Raw genomic sequence first — 24,310 nt, 5'->3', positions numbered from 1 at the left:
AAGCTTTGCTGAAAGCCAAGTAGATCACATCGAACACTCTTCCTCGATTCAGTTCTTTAGTCACCCAATCAAAAAAATCAATCAAAATCTGACAGAAATTTCCCTTGGTGAATCCATGTTGCCTCAGGTTGAGCAACCCACTGGATTGTAGACAGTTCACTATGCTTTCCTTCAGCAGAATCTCCATTAATTTTCCCCACCATTGAGGTGAGGCTAACCAACCTGTAGTTTCCAGCCTCCTCTCTGCTCCCACTCTTGTGAAGCAGGACCACCACTGCTCGTCTCCAATCTTGTGGCACCACTCCCATTTCCAGGAATCTATTGAACAGGTCTTGGAGTGGACCCACTAGCACATCTCATGAGCTCCCTCAGTATCCTGGGATGAATTTCATCAGGCCCCCCTGGATTTGTCCACTTTCAGATTTCCTAGCTCTTCCCATACATTTTCTTCTGTAAACGGAATTTCATTAAATCCACTCCCCTCCAATGACTTGTTAATTAGCAATGGTCCCTCTCCAGGGTCTTATTTAGTGAATACAGAACTGAAGTAATTGTTTAATATTTCTGCCTTTTCTTTGTCTCTCTCCACACTAATGAGTTATTCATCTAAATGGCTTTTGAAAATTGACCTCCATGTTTCCTATTTCCGTGATTATAAAATTGTTAAAAATATTTCACTATTTTAAAATGAACTTTAAAAATATAGGAAAATAGAATTTGATTGAATGTAAGTTTGCCTTGAGAAGGTAATAATTCACTTACATCCATTTCTCATTTTTTGTTTAACAATTGGTATAAAGTATTTATTCCTTGTTTTGGTGTTCCTTTCTAACCTTAATTGGACCTAAAGTTTATATCGGTTGTTACATAAATGGATGGTGCAAAATTAAATTGTATAATCATAGATATAAGAAATAGCATTTGTTCTTATCTTAAATGATTTTCCTATGAATTAAAGGGAGTAAATCAGCACGTCATCGTTGTCAGACATCACGTAATTTGAGAAGAAAAGAACTATCACTTTTAACAATGTAAATTCAATGATATCCTACACAAAGCACACAATTGCTAATGACTAATATTCCATAATACTATACCTTTAAATACTTTATAAGGAATAAGGATATTTATAAAAAAACATATTCAGAAGTTAAAATATTGATTTTATCATATTCGGAATGGACATTTATTTGTACTGAATGTAATATGTAGGAGACAGGACAGTGCCATAACTTTTGTTTTCTTGTAATTATTACTTTTTTTGTGAAAACATTTAGGTATATTGAAGAAAGGTGAGTTATTAATACTGTTTGCCTAAGGCAACCTTTTTCTGGAAGCATAGCAAATTATGTGTCAGTCTTTAAATTATTGAGGTATTTGGAAATGGGTCATTAATGGCCTAGGGATTAAGTCTAATAGGAGAGAGAAGAGAGGGTTATTTAGGACTTGTTTTGTGTAACAGCATATCAGGGGAGCATCTATAACTATTTGTTCTCTTAATTTTATTTGGTTATGATTATTATTATGTATGGTCTTATGTTGTCATTAAAGTCCATATTAATCAAATCACTAGTTAATACTGGAATCAAATTTCTTAATGAGTTTGCATTTGGAAAATTATCAGTTTGTTATTTTCTTTATTCATTTTATATTGTAGTTTGATGGCTCTTCGGAATAGCATGCTTATGGATGTAATTAGTCAATAGGTAAAATTGTCAAACTTTTCAGATGAAAGTTTCTTGACTTTGCCTAAAAATTACTGAGCTACATTCCCTATTAACAACTGAAAACTGGTGATAGAACTAATCTCTTATACCAAAAATAAAAGGGGAGGATAACTTTCTAGCCATTTATGCTGCATTTGGGAGAGGCATGTATTGGGGTGGGGTGAGAGGTCATTTGAGCTAAGATTAGAAAATTATATAGATTGTATGTTCAAATCTACCCAAGTTATTTTCTCTAAAAATTTCATCTCATATAAAGCAAGTGTAAAAGTCCATTGGTACAATTTTTCAAAGTCATACTTTTCTTTTAAAATTTGGTGCAAGAACCTGTGGACTTTGTACCAAAATAGACAGCTTGAAAATTGTCCCAAGTAACTATATATTAAGTTGATTTTTTTAAATACTTGTGATGTGGTCTACATCATCTTCAGGGAAATTGTCAGTCCAGAAAACATAGATGAACACTCTTGGGTCTTTTAAGCCTCTATGAAGCCATACCCAAATCTCACTAGGATGGGCCCCTTCCCACTTCTCACCATATAAAATGTAAGGCAAATTTCAAAAGACATATGCGCGACAAAGTCAGGAGATACCCGTAGAGGTTGGGCTGGCATGTGCCACACGGATTTTAAAAGACATGTGAGTATGTGCATATTTCCCTGTACGCACACAAAACCTTTTTCAAAAAAGGGGCGGGGCATGGGAATTCCTGGATTTTTTTAAATTAAACCAGGGCATAACTATTTGCATGCACAAGTGTGCCCCAGGGTCCCTTACTGCATAATTTTACTTCTGCTATGAATGGCAAGTAAGTCATGAAACAAAAGAAACTATGCTAGTCAGTAGGGTTTTAAGGGTTGGGGCTAGCAGGATAAAAGGGAGGTTATTTAGAGGGGTTAGAAAGTCCTATCCTTTACTTGCATGAACTGTGAATAAACTGGGGACCCTGGTAAATCCGTCGGCGCACATATCTGCTAAAATTCCCCCACTTACACAGTAGAGGAGACATTTGCTTGTACATGTGCATCTATATAAAATTGTGTGTGCATATACGTGCATACAGCCTAATTTATACCATACGCGCATGCACATGGGTATGTTATAAAACAGCCCCATCCATTGGTGCGAGCCGGCAAATGTATGCACATGTACTCCTGCATGATATTTAAATGTTACCGTTTTTTTTGCATAATTTAAAACCATGGACTCGGCTAATCCTTAAAAAAGATAATATAGCATCTTAGTTAGCTCTTATTTTACCTTCTCTTCTTTCTTTTTTTTAACCATTTTATTCTTTGTTTAATGTTTGTGGGAACATCCAGCTGTGCCGCTCTAAGACTTTGGGCCCTAGACAAGGGGCCCATTTGCCCTTTGGATAAAACAGCCTTGTAATACTCCATAGAATATCCAGTTAAGCCCTTAGAAAAAGTGCTATGAACTGAAAAAAAAAACCCAACAACAAAGAGTGTCTTGGGAAGAGTTAAAACCCTATCTAGGATTAATCTAAGCTTAGGGGGGGGACGGGACTTTATAAAGGACTTGACATCAGAAAGGGAAGAATAGTCAACTGAGAGAGAGAAAGAGAGAGAGGCATCTGCAGAGATGTACTTTAAGAGAACCTTACTGTTCTGATGTTGCAAGGATAGCAAGCTTGAGGACATGAACCAGGTGGAGTGACTGATTGAGCACTCTCTTAAGCAAGAACTAGAAAGACACAAAAGAATCACATGTCTGAGTGAAGAAAGAAAGCCTGCCATAGGTAGGTGATAGACCAATAGTCTATCGCCTACCCAAGTCTAGGAATATAGCACTCATTTTGATGATCTACTTCCTCCTTCTTGGACACAGGAAGTGAATGGTAAATGGACTAGGGATACTTTCCTTTCTGCTTTTGTTTGAGGGGAGAAGGGTGGAGACTGCTGGACTACCTGAGGTGACATGCAGCTTACTCCCATGGCGTGTGACACGGTGGGGGTTGGTGATACTGCACAATCTGTATGGAGCATTGGGTCCTGGGGCTGGCACACTTCACTTCTGTGTTCACTGGTTGCACAACATGCTGGACTCCACACACATCGGGACTCACACATTACTTGCAGGTCATATGATGTGCTTGTCCCAGCATCACTCCAGCCTTTGATTTTTCTCTATGAAAGAAGGGGAATATAGGCATGTCCTCATTCTGCTGCCTATGCCTCTCTTCTCAGCGTGCGGTGCGAAATGTATAGAACCGCACGAGCAAAAGGGAGGAGTCGAGATTACCTCAAAGCAGTGCTAATCAAAAGAGGCAGAGAAATGTCATGAGAGATGTTGGTTTTAATAATGGAATAACCATCCTTATGCATATTTATTTTACTCTTTATCCCGTAACTTTTTCTTTCCTCCACCAACATGATGGTGATTGAAACCAGCCTGCTCTTTTTTTTTTGGCTTCTCAGTCTTGAATATGCTCTTGGCATTTGCAATGCTTCTTTGTGCCGTGGTTTGCTACTAAATACTACAAGGAAAAAATACCACACGGTGCTCCCTAAGGGATCTTGCAGCACTGGCTTGTGGTTTACTTGACAAAAAAAAAGTCCTCGGAGGAGGACTGTATTTAATTTGACTGCAAGCTAGGCTTTTTGATTAAATGTCCAAAGTGCATGAAAGTTGTGCCAGGAATGGTTAATGTCTTCTTAGGAGAGAGGCTTTGTGGTTTCTGGCTGTGGCCAATCGTACTCATTATGTATGTCTCCATTTTCTTTCAACTACCTTGAAAGCTATTTGTGTACTCTTTACCTGCAGAAAAACATAATCAAGCCAGATTAACCTTTTTTGTTTTTAATGAAGCTGAAAAATGGTTCAGATATTTTGGAACTTTTTTATTGTATCTTTTTCTCTTTAATCTTGCAAGGCCCATGTATAGACAGTTTTATATAACATACAATCAGTACCTCATCTGTAGAACACCTACGCCATCATAAGTTATGCAGTTTCAAAAAGTTATCTTTTGTTTTTATCATGGACTTACTTTGAACTTGACACAACTGTTGGAGCATGTGATTTATATTGCAAAACAATCACTGTTCAATTTAGATGAGGTAAAAGGTTCTTGGAGTGTCACTTTACATTGTGTAGTTTTGAACTTGACATTTGACTATAGACCACTCATTCTTACAAGTGCCCTTTACCTCAGGCTTTCTTAAATTTGGATAATGCTGCCTGTATAACCCTTCCTTTGAAGAAATACTTTTTCTTCTGAATCTAACCCTCTTAGCTGCATGTGATGTGACTGGTTGTAGAACCTTTTCCTCATTCATGACGTATCATTGAATTACTTCACTACTTCTCATAATGTGCCATTCCACTGTAAACATCTGGATTTGTGAGTCTCACCTAAGGCTTGTGGGCATATTACTCCGATAGTCATTTTTTTTATCTATTCTTTTCTGAAATCAGTTGACTAATGGATACTTGAATCTGTGTGTGTGGAATTTACTATGTTTAGTGCCTTATTTTAGCTGTAGTGGTTTGGAGAGGCATTCACTTCATATTTTAGAAGTAGTTTCCCACTCTAGTAGTTTCCCTTGGTTCTGATAAGAGATTTTCCCCACAGATGTGTTAGCTTTACAATTGTTATTTGAGTACAAATATCAGTCTGTATTTCTATTGTAAAGTTTGGTTAAACCTTTTTTCCCCAGTACTAATCTTGTATCATACCGATGTTATGAGAGTTCATAAATTAATTATTAGGAAGGGAATAGTTAAAGAACGGAAAATGTCATAATGCCTCTATATCGCTCCATGGTGAGACCGCACCTTGAAATCTGTGTACAGTTCTGGTCGCCACATCTCAAAAAAGATATAGTTGCGATGGAGAAGGTACAGAGAAGGGCAACCAAAATGATAAAGGGGATGGAACAGCTCCCCTATGAGGAAAGGCTGAAGAGGTTAGGGCTGTTCAGCTTGGAGAAGAGACGGCTGAGGGGGATATGATAGAGGTCTTTAAGATCATGAGAGGTCTTGAAGGAGTAGATGTGAATCGGTTATTTACACCTTCAGATAATAGAAGGACTAGGGGGCATTTCATGAAGTTAGCAAGTAGCACATTTAAGACTAATCGGAGAATGTTCTTTTTCACTCAATGCACAATTAAGCTCTGGAATTTGTTGCCAGAGGATGTGGTTAGTGCAGTTAGTGTAGCTGGGTTCAAAAAAGGTTTGGATAAGTTCTTGGAGGAGAAGTCCATTAACTGCTATTAATCAAGTTTACTTAGGGAATAGCCACTGCTATTAATTGCATCAGTGGCATGGGATCTTCTTGGTGTTTGGGTAATTGCCAGGTTCTTGTGGCCTGGTTTGGCCTCTGTTGGAAACAGGATGCTGGGCTTGATGGACCCTTGGTCTGACCCAGCATGGCAATTTCTTATGTTCTTATGTTCTCAGAACTGTGGACTAATTTAAAAGAAACAGTAGACAGGCGGGGACAGCAAAAAGATTCTGTCCAATGATTTTTCAGTCTCTTCTTCTTGCCTCCCATGCCGCAGCACCAGTTTTTTATTCTGAACTCCCTGTACAGCAGTCTACACCACCCGGTTCTTCTGCATAGGCCTGCTAAGTACATCATCCCTCTGACTGCTGCCACTACTTTCCTGTCAAAAAAGGCTTTATTTAGCACCAGTGTGTCATTTGGGCATCTTAAAAAAACAAAAGCAAAAAACGGAGAGGATCCATTTAAAAGTCTTAGCTTGTGCAGGATCCAAAAAAAAAAAAAGAGCCACAAGCGTGAAGTTGTGGGAAACAAGGTACTCATGCCTCATCAGTCCAAGCAGATGATCCCAGCTCACTCCACCTCCTGTTGGTGATGGTGGTGGGTGGGTGACTGTGTCCAATAGAGGCACTGTTAATAACATAATGGGTGTGACAAACTTATTATGAGCTAGCATTACTATGCTTGTACGTCCTGGTGAGATTGGTGTTCAGAGTAGTTAGGAGCTATCAGCGAGGAGGTAGAGTTAGGTCCTGGGTTTCTATGTCATGGCAATAGATGCATGTGACAGGTAATTGGGTGAAGGACAAGCACACAGGACAGGCATATTTTCACTTTGCTAGGAGTACCAATTTCAGCTGTGGTCTTACGGTCCAGTATACAGGAGTGGAACGTAGGAGATATGCACTCAGGGCAAGGGGGTGAATCTCATCATATGTTCAGATTACTTCTGCTTCTCAGATGTGGCAGAATGAGTTACAGTTGAATGCATGGCATCCCCAAGCTGGAGATCCATTCAGGGAGTCATTTGAAATGGGTGAACAGCTTCTCCAGGTCCTAAACACCCCAGCTTAGGTTCCTTGTGAGACTGGCTGGCCTCTATGCCTTTCCTGGTCATGTACAGTTGGTCCTTCAAGGTTAATATCTCACAGGGTAAACCAACAATCATGACAGTTTGGGGATTTGCAAGCAGTATGTACTTGGGGACATCATGGGATAGATAGTTGGTCCTAGAGCCCTAACTCCTATGTTATGCCAAGAAAAAGGCAAACACCTGCATGGGGGAGGGGGTGAGTCAGCATCAGTGGCAGATTCAAAAGTTTACAGTTCTTCTGCAAGCACATTTTACAGCAGGTTCTACAGGTATCCTGCCATCTTGATCTCCAGAGATACTGATCAATTTAGTATTTGATTCATTGGCTCTATAGGACAGAATAACCAATAGAGATATGCTCGTTTTAAGCTTTCGGGTCGGGCTTTGGGTTGGATGCTTCGTCATAAAATTTGTTTTCCAATGGGTCTTTTTTTTTTCGGCAGATTTTTCGAGCCGAAAAAAAACAAAACCCACCCCAACCCTTCAAATTTACTTAATTACAACCCCCCCATCCTGATCCCCCCCCCCAAGACTTACTAAAAGCCCTGGTGGTCCAGCGGGGTCCTGGGAGTGATCTCTCCCTCTCAGGCCATCGGCTGCCACTAATCAAAATGGCACCAGTGGCCCTTTGCCCTTACCATGTGACAGCGGCTATCGGTGCCATTGTCCGGCCCCTGTCACATGGAAGGAGCCATGGATGGCCTGCACCATTTTCTAAATGAATGCACATCCCTACTAACCAAGGCATCCTTATTAGCATTATTAGATGGTGTGTTGAACAATACACCCAGTGCAGAGCTTATAGTGGGGAGCTCATAGAGCAACCAGGAGGTACAGAGAGCAAAGAAAAAATGATGTCACCAGAGTAGGAGGAGTTCCTGCAGTTCAAGGACCTTGGATGGTTGGAGCACATCCTCTATCTCCACTGCCTCTAGAAGATTTTTAATAGAACAGATACACTTGGGCTACCAGTACAAAACAGTGCAAAGTATTTTCAGCATGAAGTTTCTAAGAATTTGGAATGCCGAATCAGGAGCAGGAATTATGTAGACATCTTCATTATATTCAAAAGCTTTTAGTCAGCTAACTCAGAAGTTAGCGTCCTAAATGAATATTTGGGCACATACCCATGTAAATTTTAGCTAGCTAATAAATTACTAGGCTAGAATGTTACAGTTTTGGCTGCAGTGCAACCGCCTCACCACCAGGGGTCCCTCTAGTGCTGGCTCTCCTGACAGGCCCAGGCCATCTCCCCTGTCCACTCTATGTTCTGGGTTGGCCCTTATAACCCTGCCTGACAGTTCCCTCGGTGCTTCGGCATCGAGCTCACCTGGGCTCCCTGCTCTAGCCCTGCACGGCCTTCGGGCCTTTCCTTGCCCTGCGCGGCCTTCGGGCCTTTCCTTGCCCTGCGCGGCCTTCGGGCCTTTCCTTGCCCTGCGCGGCCTTCGGGCCTTCTTCCTAGCTTTTCTTACCTGGCCTACGGGCCTTCTGACCTGCCTGCTCTGCTTACGGTGTGTGGCCTACGGGCCTTCTGTGTATGTGTGGCCTACGGGCCTTCTGACCTGCTTGCCCTGACTACGGTGTGTGGCCTACGGGCCTTCTGTGTATGTGTGGCCTACGGGCCTTCTGACCTGCCTGCTCTGCTTACGGTGTGTGGCCTACGGGCCTTCTGTCTGTGTGTGTGTGGCCTACGGGCCTTCTGACCTGCCTTGCCCCGCTTATGGTGTGTGGCCTACGGGCCTTCTGTGTGTGGCCTACGCGCCTTCTGACCTGCCTTGCCCCGCTTATGGTGTGTGGCCTTCGGGCCTTCTGTGTGTATGTGTGTGGCCTACGGGCCTTCTGACCTGCCTTGCCCCGCTTATGGTGTGTGGCCTACGGGCCTTCTGTGTGTGTGTGGCCTATGGGCCTTCTGACCTGCCTTGCCCCGCTATTGGTGTGTGGCCTACGGGCCTTCTGTGTGTGTGTGTGTGGCCTACGGGCCTTCTGACCTGCCTTGCCCTGCTTACTGTGCCCTGACCCAGCCTGGACCCAGACACTGCTGACTGCCGCCTGCCCTGACCCAGCCTGTACTTAGACACTGCTACTGCTGCCTGCCCTGACCCAGCCTGTACTTAGACACTGCTACTTGCCGCCTGCCCTAACCCAGCCTGAACCCAGACTCTGATACTTGCTGCCTGCCCTGACCCAGCCTGGAACCTGACACTGTTTCTAGCTTCCTGTCTCTCTCCACCTGGAGCCACCCTGCTCGGTGGTGTTCACGACTCCTGACCGGAGCCCAAGCGTAACAGTATGCCGAAGCCATCAATTTTCCAGGGGAAGAGATAGGTCTTGGTACTACCGGTGAGCCAATTTTTCTTTTACCTCTACTCACATTATGCCTCAGCCTCCAAGTTTTTATGTCTGTGCTTGTTGCCAGACTTTGAACTATCTCAGTTACAAGAACTGTCTTGCATGTCAACTCTCAGACCAAGAACACTGGGTATGCAGTGGTTGTCATAAGAGGAACGTCTCAGTCTATCAGGAATGTTTAAATTGTTTAAATCCTAAACCAGGGTGGTGGAAATGCTCCTGTCTTCCGTGTCTGTTACCACCAGGCAAACCCTGCCCCTGTTGTTCTGCTTTAGGATCAGCTGTTCCATTAGAAAAAACAATCAGCTCTCCTAACCGGTATTCTGCTTCTTGCTCCACTAAAACAGACATTTTAGCTGGCAGTTTGTGGATAGAAAAACCCAGGACTTACCTGGCCAAGAAGGTTTCTGTGACACCAGTGCTAGAGCCTCAGGAACAGGTTTCTCTCAAACAGAGAGAGTTGATTAACTCTAGCAGGGCTCTGCTTCCCACAGCTGCTGTTGAGACACTAACGAGCACATTCCCTAGACGTCCTAGAACTGCCTGTGCCTTCTCTAAACTGCTCCTCCAGAAACAAAATAAGGAGCCTCAGAGTTTGGCTCGGGGTATCAAGCCCACAGCAGTGCAATCTGTGTCTTCTATGTGCACTGCTTCTAACCTTGCTGCTCTGCCATCTGAGCCTGTTTCATCACCCCAAGAGGGGGCCAAGCCTGCTGAGTCGCCCCAAGAGGGGGCCAAGCCTGCTGCATCACCCCAAGAGGGGGCCAAGCCTGCTGCATCGCCCCGGGGAGGATCCAAGCCTGCTGCATCACCCCAAGAGGGGGCCGAGCCTGCTGCATCGCCCCAAGAGGGGGCCGAGCCTGCTGCATCGCCCCAAGAGGGGGCCGAGCCTGCTACATCACCCCAAGAGGGGGCCGAGCTTGCTACATCACCCCAAGAGGGGGCCAAGCCTGCTGCATCGCCCCAAGAGGGATCCAAGCCTGCTGCATCACCCCAAGAGGGGGCCGAGCCTGCTGCATCACCCCAAGAGGGGGCTGAGCCTGCTGCATCACCCCAAGAGGGGGCCAAGCCTGCTTCATCGCCCCGAGAAGGGTCTGAGCCTGCTTCATCACCCCGAGAGGGGTCCGAACCTGCTACAATGCCCGGAGAGGTGTTCCAGCCTGCTGTTTCATCCCGAGAGGGGCCCGAGCCTGCTGCACTACCCCGAGACGAGCCTGCCAAACCGGTCCTGCTGCCACCCCCGGAGGGGCTCAAACCGGTACCACTAACAGACTTTCTGACTCAGCCATCTGAGCCTGTTGAATTGCTCCAGCTGTTGCTGCCCTCGGAGGGGTCTGATTTCATTTTTGAGTACCCCCTGCTAAGATGGGACCCAGGAGGAGGGGGAGGCCTTGCGGAGGGGGTACTGTTACAGTTTTGGCTGCAGTGCAACCGCCTCACCACCAGGGGTCCCTCTAGTGCTGGCTCTCCTGACAGGCCCAGGCTATCTCCCCTGTCCACTCTATGTTCTGGGTTGGCCCTTATAACCCTGCCTGACAGTTCCCTCGGTGCTTCGGCATCGAGCTCACCTGGGCTCCCTGCTCTAGCCCTGCGTGGCCTTCGGGCCTTTCCTTGCCCTGCGCGGCCTTCGGGCCTTTCCTTGCCTTGCCCTGCGCGGCCTTCGGGCCTTCGGGCCTTCGGGCCTTCTTCCTCGCTTTTCTTACCTGGCTTACGGGCCTTCTGACCTGCCTGCTCTGCTTACGGTGTGTGGCCTACGGGCCTTCTGTGTATGTGTGGCCTACGGGCCTTCTGACCTGCTTGCCCTGACTACGGTGTGTGGCCTACGGGCCTTCTGTGTATGTGTGGCCTACGGGCCTTCTGACCTGCCTGCTCTGCTTACGGTGTGTGGCCTACGGGCCTTCTGTCTGTGTGTGTGTGGCCTACGGGCCTTCTGACCTGCCTTGCCCCACTTATGGTGTGTGGCCTACGGGCCTTCTGTGTGTGGCCTACGGGCCTTCTGACCTGCCTTGCCCCGCTTATGGTGTGTGGCCTACTTGCCTTCTGTGTGTATGTGTGTGGCCTACGGGCCTTCTGACCTGCCTTGCCCCGCTTATGGTGTGTGGCCTACGGGCCTTCTGTGTGTGTGTGGCCTATGGGCCTTCTGACCTGCCTTGCCCCGCTATTGGTGTGTGGCCTACGGGCCTTTTGTGTGTGTGTGTGTGGCCTACGGGCCTTCTGACCTGCCTTGCCCTGCTTACTGTGCCCTGACCCAGCCTGGACCCAGACACTGCTGACTGCCGCCTGCCCTGACCCAGCCTGTACTTAGACACTGCTACTGCTGCCTGCCCTGACCCAGCCTGTACTTAGATACTGCTACTTGCCGCCTGCCCTAACCCAGCCTGAACCCAGACTCTGATACTTGCTGCCTGCCCTGACCCAGCCTGGAACCTGACACTGTTTCTAGCTTCCTGTCTCTCTCCACCTGGAGCCACCCTGCTGGGTGGTGTTCACGACTCCTGACCGGAGCCCAAGCGTAACATAGAATTTAGCCGGATATGTTGGGGCATTCCAGGGCAAAACTGGGAGGAGTTGAGTTTGGTGGCTAAGTAAACCATCTAATTCAATATTTAGAGTTAGCCGGATGACTTAGCCAGCTAAATCTGTTTGGACCAAGGAACTGCCCTAAAGTTAGCCAGCTATAGTTAACCAGTTAACTAAAAGATAGCCATCTATATTCACTAATGTGGCTGCACTATTTAATATGCCTCCAAAGTTAGCCAGATAAGTTTATCCAGCTAAACTTGCTTTCCAGACTGTGTCTGAATATGGAACTCATTCATTTTTTTTGAGAGATAATAAAAGTTTCCTTAGAAAACCTTCACTGGACCCTACGTACCATGTTAACTTTGTTTCATCTCCCTTCTCTCTTTCACATGTAGACTACTTGAATGTGCCATTCATCTCCAGTATCTTGGCTTCATTCCTCTATGAACCCTTCCCACATGAGTAGCCAAGAGGTTCATCATTGGGAGCACATTCTCCCAATGATGAGCCTCTAAGTAGGGGTGAATTTAGGGCCCAATTTGGAACTTGAGGGAGGTGCAAGAGGAGCTGAGGGTTATGCCCGCTTTCCAAGGGAGGATGCTAAGGACCATGGATGTGATTCTCAGGACCATACAGTTGCTGGAGGCAGCTGTAACAGTCCTGGGAAATCACATGCCATGGTCCTGAGCATCCTCTCTTGTCCCTGCCTCCCTAACACCCTGTTTTGTTTTGTTTTTTGTACATATGTTTGTATCCCTAGTGCTCCCCTCCCCAACCTTTTATTTTAAAATTTGTACATATTGTAAATATTGTTCATATTTTATTCAAAATAAAACATTAAACCTTTAAAATGGTATGTTTATTGTATATGTAGTAATAGGGGGGAGGAGAAGAGGGGAGAGGTTAGAGGGGGGGAGGGGGGGAAGAGGGGGGAGTAATTTGGAAAATTCCCCTGCAAAACCAAAATGAGAGTTGCAGTTTTACAACTGTAGACATGTATTATGAGTTTAGGTTTTTCTTTTTTTTCACCTTCACCAAATCTTCCAGCAGTCAAGGAGGAACAGCCATTTGCCAATCCAAGGAGGGGTGGCGCTGTCAGCAGCATCAGCGTTGGAATGAAGTTCTGCAGCACCAGCACCATCACCATCTCCACATCCAGCTGCGACGTGCAACTACATGGACATCCAACATATTTAGAAAAGCAAATTACTTACATTTCCATTGCAATCTTCTTTTCCTTCTTTCAGCATAGCTCAGGGACCCAGGGAGCCACTCAGGGTTGTGTACCAACCTTTTTGTTTTGTAACACGTTTACTTTAATATGGCTGAGAGAAGAAATATTAAAGACTCACAGGGGGTAGGGGGATTGCAGATAGGTGTCATTATTAACACAGGGTGAAGTGGAGGTTGCTAGGAAGGGTTTTTTTTCATCTGCTCAACAAAGAGAAGGTGGGGTTTTGAGGGAAAGAGCACCATCATTCTTATCAGCACTATTCCTTATTCTACTGTTAGACAGAATGCCTAGACTGCAATACTCCTTAACCTCATCCAGTATTTACAGACTGTGAAGAAATATCTAGGGGGCAGGCTTAAGCAAAAATATATCTTTAAATCACAGACTCTTTAAATGTCACAGCACATACATACTATATCGTACAGAGTATTCATAGCTACCTTGCAATTTATCATTCTTTAACATCCATAACTTTAAGCTAGCACCCACATCCACATGCTCATATTCTTTAGGACAGGAAAAGTCAAATAATTTGTCTAATGTACCTTTTATAGAGCTTCAGGCAGCATCCAGCCTTGAAAATAGGCTCTGTTGTAGCTGGTATGTAATGGAGGACCCTTCAACCTCTCAAAAGGCTTCAACATGTGAAGCTGTAGAATATAGTCTTGCTAGAAGCTATTTAACAGAGCTAGTATAGTGGGAAGAGATTCAGATAATGTGGAAATTTCACCAGCTCATTGATAGAGTATTGACCTCACGGAGGGATGGGAGGGAAGCAGAAAAGTCATGTTGGAAATCTAACATCTGGCATGGATCCTTTTAGAGGAAAAAGACACATAAAACAAAATAGGAAATACAAACTCTCAATATTAATGTTCCTGAACTGAAAAAGGTAATAGACATGACCCCCTAGCCTTTAATTTGCAAACATACTTCCTAGAAAGTTTTAGTCCTGTTCCTATAGCAGCTGCATGCAAAACTCTAGTCTAGATATTGGGCATATAATAATAAGAGTAAAGACTGCAGGATCTAGATTGCAAGGTCAGAGAGAAGATTAACCCATTCATGGCTAGCTGATAATCAACTTGGTAACATATAAAGAAAATAGCACTATAGCACTATTACTATACACAATCCGAAGCAAAACACAAAATTGTGCCAAATGTAAGCATTTATTACATATAATGAAATTGCATCAAAAAACATCATCATCATTAACAAACTTTTATATCCAAAAATAATATATTACATCATATTGAAACCCTCCCAATATTCACAACAACCCAACTGTGCCTACTCGGACCCTAGTTTCGATGACAAATTAGTTGTCTTCTTCAGGGGAACCCACCCTTTAAAATGTTTTAACATGGAACAATGATACCAACAATTATAACATTGTCGATATAATTTTTAGAAAATCTGAAGAGATTAGGCTTCTCCTATTAGAGCATCATGCTTAAGAATATCTTCACAGAGCTCAACACTTCAAAAACAGGTAGGGGTATGTTGGAATGTTTAATGCATTGTTGCATAGCCAGTATATTAAAGAATATGAGGGATGTTCTTTGTTGGGGGCTATCTCCTCTGTCAGTTCCCCCGCAAAATTCAGCAAGGGATAGCAAACGTATGTGGGCACAAAAATATCCTTCTATACCAATGGCAGAAGTAATATCTATTCTATTGTGTGTTCTTTCTGTGCTTTCCTACAGCTTAAGGGAGAAGGCACCCTTACAATGGAACCTGCAAAAACAGGATGTGTGTTTTAAGCATGAGTGTGTAAAATGTGTGTGCAGGTACAAGCAGGGCCCCAAGATTTAAACAAGTAAGGATGTAATGATTTTCTATCTCCTAGCCATGTGTTCCTCAAGGCAGGGGCTGTGCAAATGTTTAGCCTCCATGGTAAGGGGTAGGATTAGCTAACAATTTATCCCTGACCACAGTAACTGCCCTACACAGTGACTCCAAATGTTCATCCTGACTGTGTCTTGTGTCCCAGCAGTGGAAATTACATTAGGGGTGTATTTGTGACTTTCTCTGCTTCTCTCCCCTTTCATTACTTTTCAAAAGACAGGGTCTTGTTTTTGTGTCAGTAGTAGACTGTGACCCAAATATGTAGAGCACACTTAGCGGCCGATGCAATACAGTGTGCCCACACGAGTGCACTGTTTAACCCGCTGTTGGCCACAGGTTAAATAGGCGCTAATCCACCCCCTGATGCAATACGGGGATTAGTGCCTATTTAACCCGCATCCAATGCAGAGTGAATGAGATAGCGCTCAGCATTCCTCATTCAAAAAAATAAATGTGTGTCTCAGACACACATTTATCACTCAGATATTAATGCCTGCCTGGAGCAGGAATTAATAGCTGAGTGCATGTAAAAGAAGTACAGAAAAGCTGAAAAAACTGCTTTTCTGTACTTCTTTAGTAAAAAAAAAAAAACCTCGGCAGACTGTCAAGATATGAAGACCGATGCCTGTATTACTGGCAGATGGCCAGTTCTGAAAACCGATGCCAAGTTTACCGGCGTCGGTCTTCATAACCAGCAACTGTCGCGGGGTCGCGTTGGCAAGGAGGCACCAAGGTTGTGCAAGTGACCCTAGCGCCTCCTTGCAGGCGCGATCCCCTAATTTGCCTATTTCTTGGTGCCCCCCTTGCGGGCGCCCTGCATTCGTTAAGAAAGCGGGTGCTGAAATGTCAGGGCTCGCTTTCCGTGAAAATTATTGCATCGGCCCCTTAAAGTGCTCTGTCTCCTTAGAAATTCATGAATGGCACCTGCCTGTGCTGAAGATCCCGTTGTGCTTCAGCCACCTGCACCTCAGCCTGCACCAGGCTATCCGTGGATGGCACTACCACCCCCGTCTGCACCACCTGACATGCTTCCGCCACCTCAGCCACCACAGCCACTGCAGCCCCCAGCTGTACGTTCCTGCAGCCATGAGCATGAACTGCCACAACCTCCTTTGCCCTCTGAGAGCAGCGTGAGCAGTGGCAGGAGTCCATTGGTCTTGAGCTCCAGGTTGGGGCAGCCTAAGCTTCCTGAAGCTAGAAAAAGAGGCCTGCCAAGGAAGTGATGCTTTACTTTCTTATCCTTTATTTTGCTGCACTCTTTTGTAATTACATGTACTTTTTTAAAATAAATACACTATCACCTTCTGAAATGTCTTTCAATGAGCATACTCCTTTGTTCTATAGCCTGCCTTTGACTCATGAGATGTATTTCCTGCATTTCTTCCTGAGTCATCCTCTTTCTCCTCCTCCTCCTCATTCTCTCGATGGCCCTCCTCCAGAGAAGGCAGGTGCCTGTTTAGTGCAAAAATAATGTAGCATACAGGAGTCTAGAAAGATCTCACACACTTTAGGGGGGCTGTAAAGAAGGCATCTTCCAGATCTGTCCAGACTGCATAAGCATGTTTTAAGTAAATAAAATGTTCACTGTATGACAGCCCTGATCTTACGGTGTGCCCTGTTGTAGCATAAGAACATAAGAAATTGCCATGCTGGGTCAGACCAAGAGTCCATCAAGCCCAGCATCCTGTTTCCAGAAGAGGCCAAACCAGGCCTCAAGAACCTGGCAATTACCCAAACACTAAGAAGAACCCATGGTACTGATGCAATTAATAGCAGTGGCTATTCCCTAAGTATAAATGATTAATAGCCATTAATGGACTTCTCCTCCAAGAACTTATCCAAACCTTCTTTGAACCCAGCTACACTAACTGCACTAACCACATCCTCTGGCAACAAATTCCAGAGCTTTATTGTGCATTGAGTGAAAAAGAATTTTCTCCAATTAGTCTTAAATGTGCTACTTGCTAACTTCATGGAATGCCCCCTAGTCCTTCTATTATTCGAAAGTGTAAATAACCGAGTCACATCTATTCATTCGACCTCTCATGATCTTAAAGACCTCTATCATATCCCCCCTCAGCCGTCTCTTCTCCAAGCTGAACAGCCCTAACCTCTTCAGCCTTTCCTCATAGGGGAGCTGTTCCATCCCCTTTATCATTTTGGTTGCCCTTCTCTGTATCTTCTCCATCGCAACTATATCTTTTTTGAGATGTGTCGACCAGAATTGTACACAGTATTCAAGGTGCGGTCTCACCATGGAGTGATACAGAGGCATTATGACATTTTCCATTCTATTAACCATTCCCTTCCTAATAATTCTTAACATTCTATTTGCTTTTTTGACTGCTGCAGCTCACTGAGCCGACGATTTTAAAGTATTATCCACTATGATGTCTAGATCTTTTTCCTTGGTGGTAGCTCCTATTATGGAACCTAACATCATGTAACTACAGCAAGGGTTATTTTTCCCTATATGCAACACCTTGCACTTGTCCACATTAAATTTCATCTGCCATTTGGATGCCCAATCTTCCAGTCTTGCAAGGTCCTCCTGTAATGTATCACAGTCTGTTTGTGATTTAACTACTCTGAATAATTTTGTATCATCCGCAAATTTGATAACCTCACTCATCGTATTCCTTTCCAGATCATATATATATATATATATATATATATATATATATATACCAACAAACTCCCCAGCAGATATCTGTCAGGGTTAAAAGCACTATTATAATATATAATAAAGCATTTCAAAAAATGTGGTTATTTTTGAAAATATAAAATTTATTAATAGCTTCGACCAAATCACCAATGATGTGTATGAATAAATATATTACAAACCACGAAATATAACATACATACTAAAATCCTCACCAAACACCTTAACTTTGACCCTCCATCCTCTTCTAATATTACCCTCAATCTGACCCTAATTAACTAAATGTTCCCTCCTCTCATTGACGTTATAACAGGTCTATGTTAAAGAAATACACCACTTAGTACTTCAACTATCTTAAATCTCGTGTCTTCAATCGCATTCCTTGATTCACACATTGATCAACTACTAGTGGTGTATGTCCTTTAGATGTCTTTACATCCCATCCCGACAAGGTCCTCGTTTCGCCAAGATTGGCTTCTTCAGGGGAATACTTTAATTATGACCAAACGTCAATGGAAACGAATAACTTCCATCACTTATATCTGAAAACACAAAACTCACATGAGGTCAAACTAGACTTCCCCTCTAGTACCTTAATTTTTTATAATTTATCACATACATCCCAATAACAGCTGCTCCGAAGTCTCTCTACCTCTCACATGTTTTTCCTATACAAAAGAGCAAGGTGAGTGTTGGAGCTCTTTTTATAAAATGAGTGTTTCAGTGAAGAATTAGACGTGGCTTTTGTTTATCTTTTGTATAGGAAAAACATGTGAGAGGTAGAGAGACTTCGGAGCAGCTGTTTGAACTAATTTGAGAAGATAAGAAACCGATACCGGTACGGTTGAACGCTGTACTGGTTGAAAGTTTGCTAAGATCGAGGGAGTGGTGACTCCATTTTGAATACAGCGGTTTTTTCCTCAAATAAGGTATCCTATGAGGTTTATTTGTGGGTTAGCAGAGTATTTGGGGGATGGTAAGTTTAACATGACATTAGGAGGAGTGCGGGTTGATTCTCTGTGGTTTTTGTAGGTGTGGTGATATAAATTTGAAACCGGGGGAGGAGAGTTTATGATCGGAAGCATGTGCGGATGGAGTGAAGAGGCGGCATAGAGGTAACAACATAGGGGTGTCTCAGTGGCCAAATCATAAGACAATACTAGACTATAAAAAATATTGAGTTAATGTATATTTTGAAATATCAGTATACAAGCCTCATTTTTTATATGGAACATCGAAGCATGAATAAATCTTCATTCTTCTGAATTAATATATAGGTTCACATTCATATTCGGGAGAATTTACACATAAAACGTAGGAGCCATTGAGCCGGAGTGAATTGGATGTGTATTTTCCTGTATCCACTCCACTTAGAGTGCAGGTAGGAGTGGGAATCAGGGTAAGGTTTTTTGTAAATTCAAATGGAATAATTTATTTAATTAAGGTTTTATTATATATGGAAAGGTTGATAGGTTGGTTGGGAACTGTTATTGGGATGTATGTGATAAATTATAAAAAATTAAGGTACTAGAGGGGAAGTCTAGTTTGACCTCATGTGAGTTTTGTGTTTTCAGATATAAGTGATGGAAGTTATTCGTTTCCATTGACGTTTGGTCATAATTAAAGTATTCCCCTGAAGAAGCCAATCTTGGCGAAACGAGGACCTTGTCGGGATGGGATGTAAAGACATCTAAAGGACATACACCACTAGTAGTTGATCAATGTGTGAATCAAGGAATGCGATTGAAGACACGAGATTTAAGATAGTTGAAGTACTAAGTGGTGTATTTCTTTAACATAGACCTGTTATAACGTCAATGAGAGGAGGGAACATTTAGTTAATTAGGGTCAGATTGAGGGTAATATTAGAAGAGGATGGAGGGTCAAAGTTAAGGTGTTTGGTGAGGATTTTAGTATGTATGTTATATTTCGTGGTTTGTAATATATTTATTCATACACATCATTGGTGATTTGGTCGAAGCTATTAATAAATTTTATATTTTCAAAAATAACCACATTTTTTGAAATGCTTTATTATATATTATAATAGTGCTTTTAACCCTGACAGATATCTGCTGGGGAGTTTGTTGGTTTATAAGCCTTAGCACTAGGGGAGATAGTATTGCCAAATTTTTGGTTATATATATATATATATATATATATATATATATATATTGAAAAGCACCGGTCCAAGTACAGATCCCTGAGGCACTCCACTGTTTACCCTTTTCCACTGAGAAAATTGACCATTTAATCCTACTCTCTCTTTCCTGTCTTTTAACCAATTTGTAATCCATAAAAGGAGATCACCTCCTATCCCATGACTTTTTAGTTTGACTTTGTCAAACACCTTCTGAAAATCGAAATAGACTGCATCTACCAGTTCACCTTTATCCACATGTTTATTAACCCCTTCAAAAAAATGAAGCTGATTTGTTAAGCAAGACTTCCCTTGGGTAAATCCATGTTGACTATGTCCCATTAAATCATGTCTTTCTATATGCTCTACGATTTTCATCTTGAGAATAGTTTCCATTATTTTTCCCGGCACTGAAGTCAGGCTCACTGGTCTATAGTTACCCGAATCACCCCTGGAGCCTTTTTTAAATATTGGGGTTACATTGGCCACCCTCCAGTCTTCAAGTATAATGTATGATTTTAATGATAGTTTACAAATTTTAACTAATAGATCAGACATTTCATTTTTTAGTTCCTTCAGTACCCTAGGATGCATACCATCCGGTCCAGGTGATTTGCTACTCTTTAGTTTGTCAATCTGGCCTACTATATCTTCCAGGTTCACAGTGATTTTGTTCAGTTCATCTGACTCATCACCCCTGAAAACCATCTCCGGAACTGGTATCTCCCCAACATCCTCATTAGTAAACACGGAGGCAAAGAATTAATTTAGTCTTTCTGCAATGGCCTTATCTTCCCTAAGAGCCCCTTTAACCCCTCTGTCATCTAATGGTCTGTCATCTAATGGCTGTCATCTAATGGTCTGTAATCTAATGGCTTCAGGAAGCTCCCTCACAGGTTTCTTGCTTTGGATATATTTTAAAAAGTTTTTATTATAAGTTTTTGCCTCCATGGCCAACTTCATTTCAAATTCTCTCTTCGCCTGTCTTATCAATGTTTTACACTTACCTTGACAATGCTTATGTTTTATCCTATTTTCTTCAGATGGATCCTTCTTCCAATTTTTGAAGGATGTTTTTTGGCTAAAATAGCCTCTTTCACCTCACCTTTTAACCATGACGGTAATCGTTTTGCCTTCCTTCCACCTTTCTTAATGCAAGGAATACATATGGACTGCGCCTCTAGGATTGTATTTTTAAACAATGTCCAAGCCTGTTGAACACTTTTAACCTTTGCAGCTGCACCTTTCAGTTTTTTTCTATTTTTGTCACTCAGCACCAAGATTGTCTGGGAAGAAGTCCAACTCTTCCCAGACAATCTTGGTGCTGAGTGACTAACATGGTGAAAGGTTTCAACAAGACATTGTCAAAATGGAGAAATGGTATCAAGGCAAGTGGAACTCCTCCATGCTGGGTTACTATTGTTGGACTTTATTGTATTCATCAAGTTGTATGCCTGAAACAGATTTTCAACCTGTACGACATAGTCTTCTGCCTTGTAGTTGCCTAGAAAGTTACAAATGACATTCTTGAAGGCTGTCCAAGCAACATGTTCTGTACCTTGCAGAAGAGCATCAAAGTGGCTGACCTTCATCACAGCTCAGATTTGTGGGCCAACAAAAACACCTTCTTTTATCTTGGTATAACTTATGCATGGAAACATTTGCCACAAATAATCAAAGGCTTTACTTTGCTTGTTCATTGCCTTAACAAAGTTTTTCATCAGCCCAAGTTTGATGTGCAAAGGTGGAAGAAATATCTTACTTGGATCCACCAATGGGTTGTGCACAACATTTTTCTGCCCTGGAACCAACTTCTTGCGGAGAGGCCAGACTTTCTGATGTAATGCAAATCTCTTGCTCGACTGTCCCATTCACAAAGGAAGCAACAATACTTGATGTAACCAAGCTGCAGACCCAGTAGAATTACAACTACCTTGAGATCACCACACAAATTCCAGTTGTATCGCGAGTACTCAGTGTGGTTCAGCAGTAGCTGCATGTTCTCATACGTTTCTTTCATATGACGGCATGTCCGACAGGTATTGATGGGTAGATATTGATGTTGTGCAGCAAAACAGCCTTCAAACTTAAGATTGATGAATCAATCAACAGTCACCATTCTGTTGGGACATGGTCACATCCAAGAGCACAAAACAATCTATTGATGTCACAGTAAAAAGTCAGACTGTCTACTTGGTTGAAATATTTTGTTGTCTTCATGACAGCTGCGAAATACTGAAATTTTCGTATCAGATGACAAAAGATTCCATCCTTGCAGCCTTGACCCAAGCTGCTCCATCTGACTCGTTGATAAAGCCAAATCTCTGACCAGATCATTCAGCCTGACTGAGATATTAAATGAAGATCACTGGATGTCACAAAGTCAGGATCAGCCGCAGCTTCCATCTGTGATGGCTCGCCATCATCGCCTGCCTCCTCACACTCATCATCAAGTGTCTACACCTCTGGAAGTTTTGGAACAGGAAGAGTATCGTCATGCGGCACTGGTCTCATTGCTGATGCAAGGTTAGGGTACTCAATAAACTTCCTGTTCTTTGATGAGTATCCTGACACATTTGTCATGCAGAAGTAACAGTCAGTTATATGATCTTTCTGTTCCCTCCATATCATTGGGATGGCAAACGGCATGGATGGTCGCACATCTTTCAGCCAAGCTGCAGACTACTGGTGCAAGATGTGCAGCATATATGAGGAGTTCATGCTCTGTCCTGGTCACCAATTTTGCACCCAAAGTATAACTCTTATGCCTTCTTAATGAGTGCAGTCATACTCCTTTTCTGTGCTTTCTGAGTAAACTCAGCACAGATGTAGCAAAACATGTCATGGCTATTACAACATTGGCACGACATTTCATAAAGTATATGAAATTAAATCAACAAGCTTTAAACTCAACAGTTTTAGCGATACGATTTGCTCATTCACACAGATGTTGCATAGGGGACTACTCATGCTGCCGCTATATAAGGCTGCGTTATCATAGAAACAAGTTGGAATTTTGCAGCCAAGCTGGGGCTTGCCCGAGCAAGTTCTGGCATGATCAGACAGAGTTTCTTGGTGTTTTTTAAAAAAAAGTTAGTCTCTGTTACATGTTACATTGCATATGGCCATCAAAAATATGACATGAATTTAAAAAATATCATAAAAACTACTGTCCAGCAAGAAAATATATGTAAGCGAGATTATATATATATATATATATATATATATATATATATATATATACACAGAGCTTTTGCTACTTTTGCAATTCGGTACACAAGTTGCCTATCTGCGCGCAGTGTGGTAAAACAAAGTGCATGATGAAATCCTCGGACTGTGTCATTAAGCACGCTGGTGTCTACAGCACGGGTCTTGCCATGGTGGTGGCTTTTATAAACTCAACATCATAAAAAAGCTCAAGCCGCTACTCCACACGCATGACCTTAAAACTGTCATCCAAGCTACTATGTCATCCAAGTTAGACTACTGTAATTCGCTGTACCTTGGTCTCCCCTACTCTACCATTAAACCCTTACAGATCCTCCAAAATGCTACGGCAAGGTTAATTAGCAACGCTAGAAAAACAGACCACATAACCCCTATCCTAAAAGACCTGCATTGGCTTCCCATCCCATCACGCATACTCTTCAAATCACTCACCATCATACATAAAGCTATATACAATGACAACTCCACCTGTCTCAGTGAACCCTTCCATCTCACACAATCTGCCCGCCCCACCAGAGCAAACCACAAATTTACCCTACAAGTCCCACCCCTTAAAAGGGCCCGACTGACTTCAACCAGAGACCGTGCCCTCTCAATTGCAGGCCCAACCCAATGGAATGCATTGCCCTTAAACCTCCGCCTGGAATCATGCCCAAATAAATTCCGCAAAATGCTAAAAACCTGGCTTTTCCAACAAGCCTTTCCGGATTAACCTTGCTCCAATCTTCCCTCGCCCTGCGTCCCCTGTAAATAATTGCCCCACCTTCCTTCCACCCCACCCTCTGTAAATAGTTTCCCAATTATACCCCTCCACCCCACCCTGTGTAAATAGCTCCCCTATTACACCCCCCTCCCCCCCCCTCATCTTTTTTTTAACTATTTCCTCGGGCTCCCAGTTAGAGCCCTTTCTAACTCTTGTTTTTGCTGATTATCCACTCCCACCTCCCCGTTCTATGTATTTTCTACCTGCTGTTATAATGTAAACCGATATGATGTGTATTTTAATGTCGGTATAGAAAATCTGTTAAATAAATAAATAAATTATGTTTTAAAATTTCACAATTATTGTAACACAAAATTGGGTTCTTTTCAAAAAACGTATGTGATGTACAAATTTCGAAATAATATCTGTGATCAGCATCAAATAATCTATTTGGAACACCAAAAAGCCTGAAAGTAATGAAAACTTTGTTTACCAGTGTAATTGTACTCAAACCATATTTCAGAAGGTAACGCATTCCAGAGTCAGCATGCCATA

The sequence above is a fragment of the Rhinatrema bivittatum genome, chromosome 5 (genome assembly GCF_901001135.1).
Source record: "Rhinatrema bivittatum chromosome 5, aRhiBiv1.1, whole genome shotgun sequence".
NCBI lineage: Eukaryota > Metazoa > Chordata > Amphibia > Gymnophiona > Rhinatrematidae > Rhinatrema > Rhinatrema bivittatum.
The sequence above is the reverse complement of the archived record's forward strand: the minus strand, read 5'-3'. Positions refer to the sequence as shown.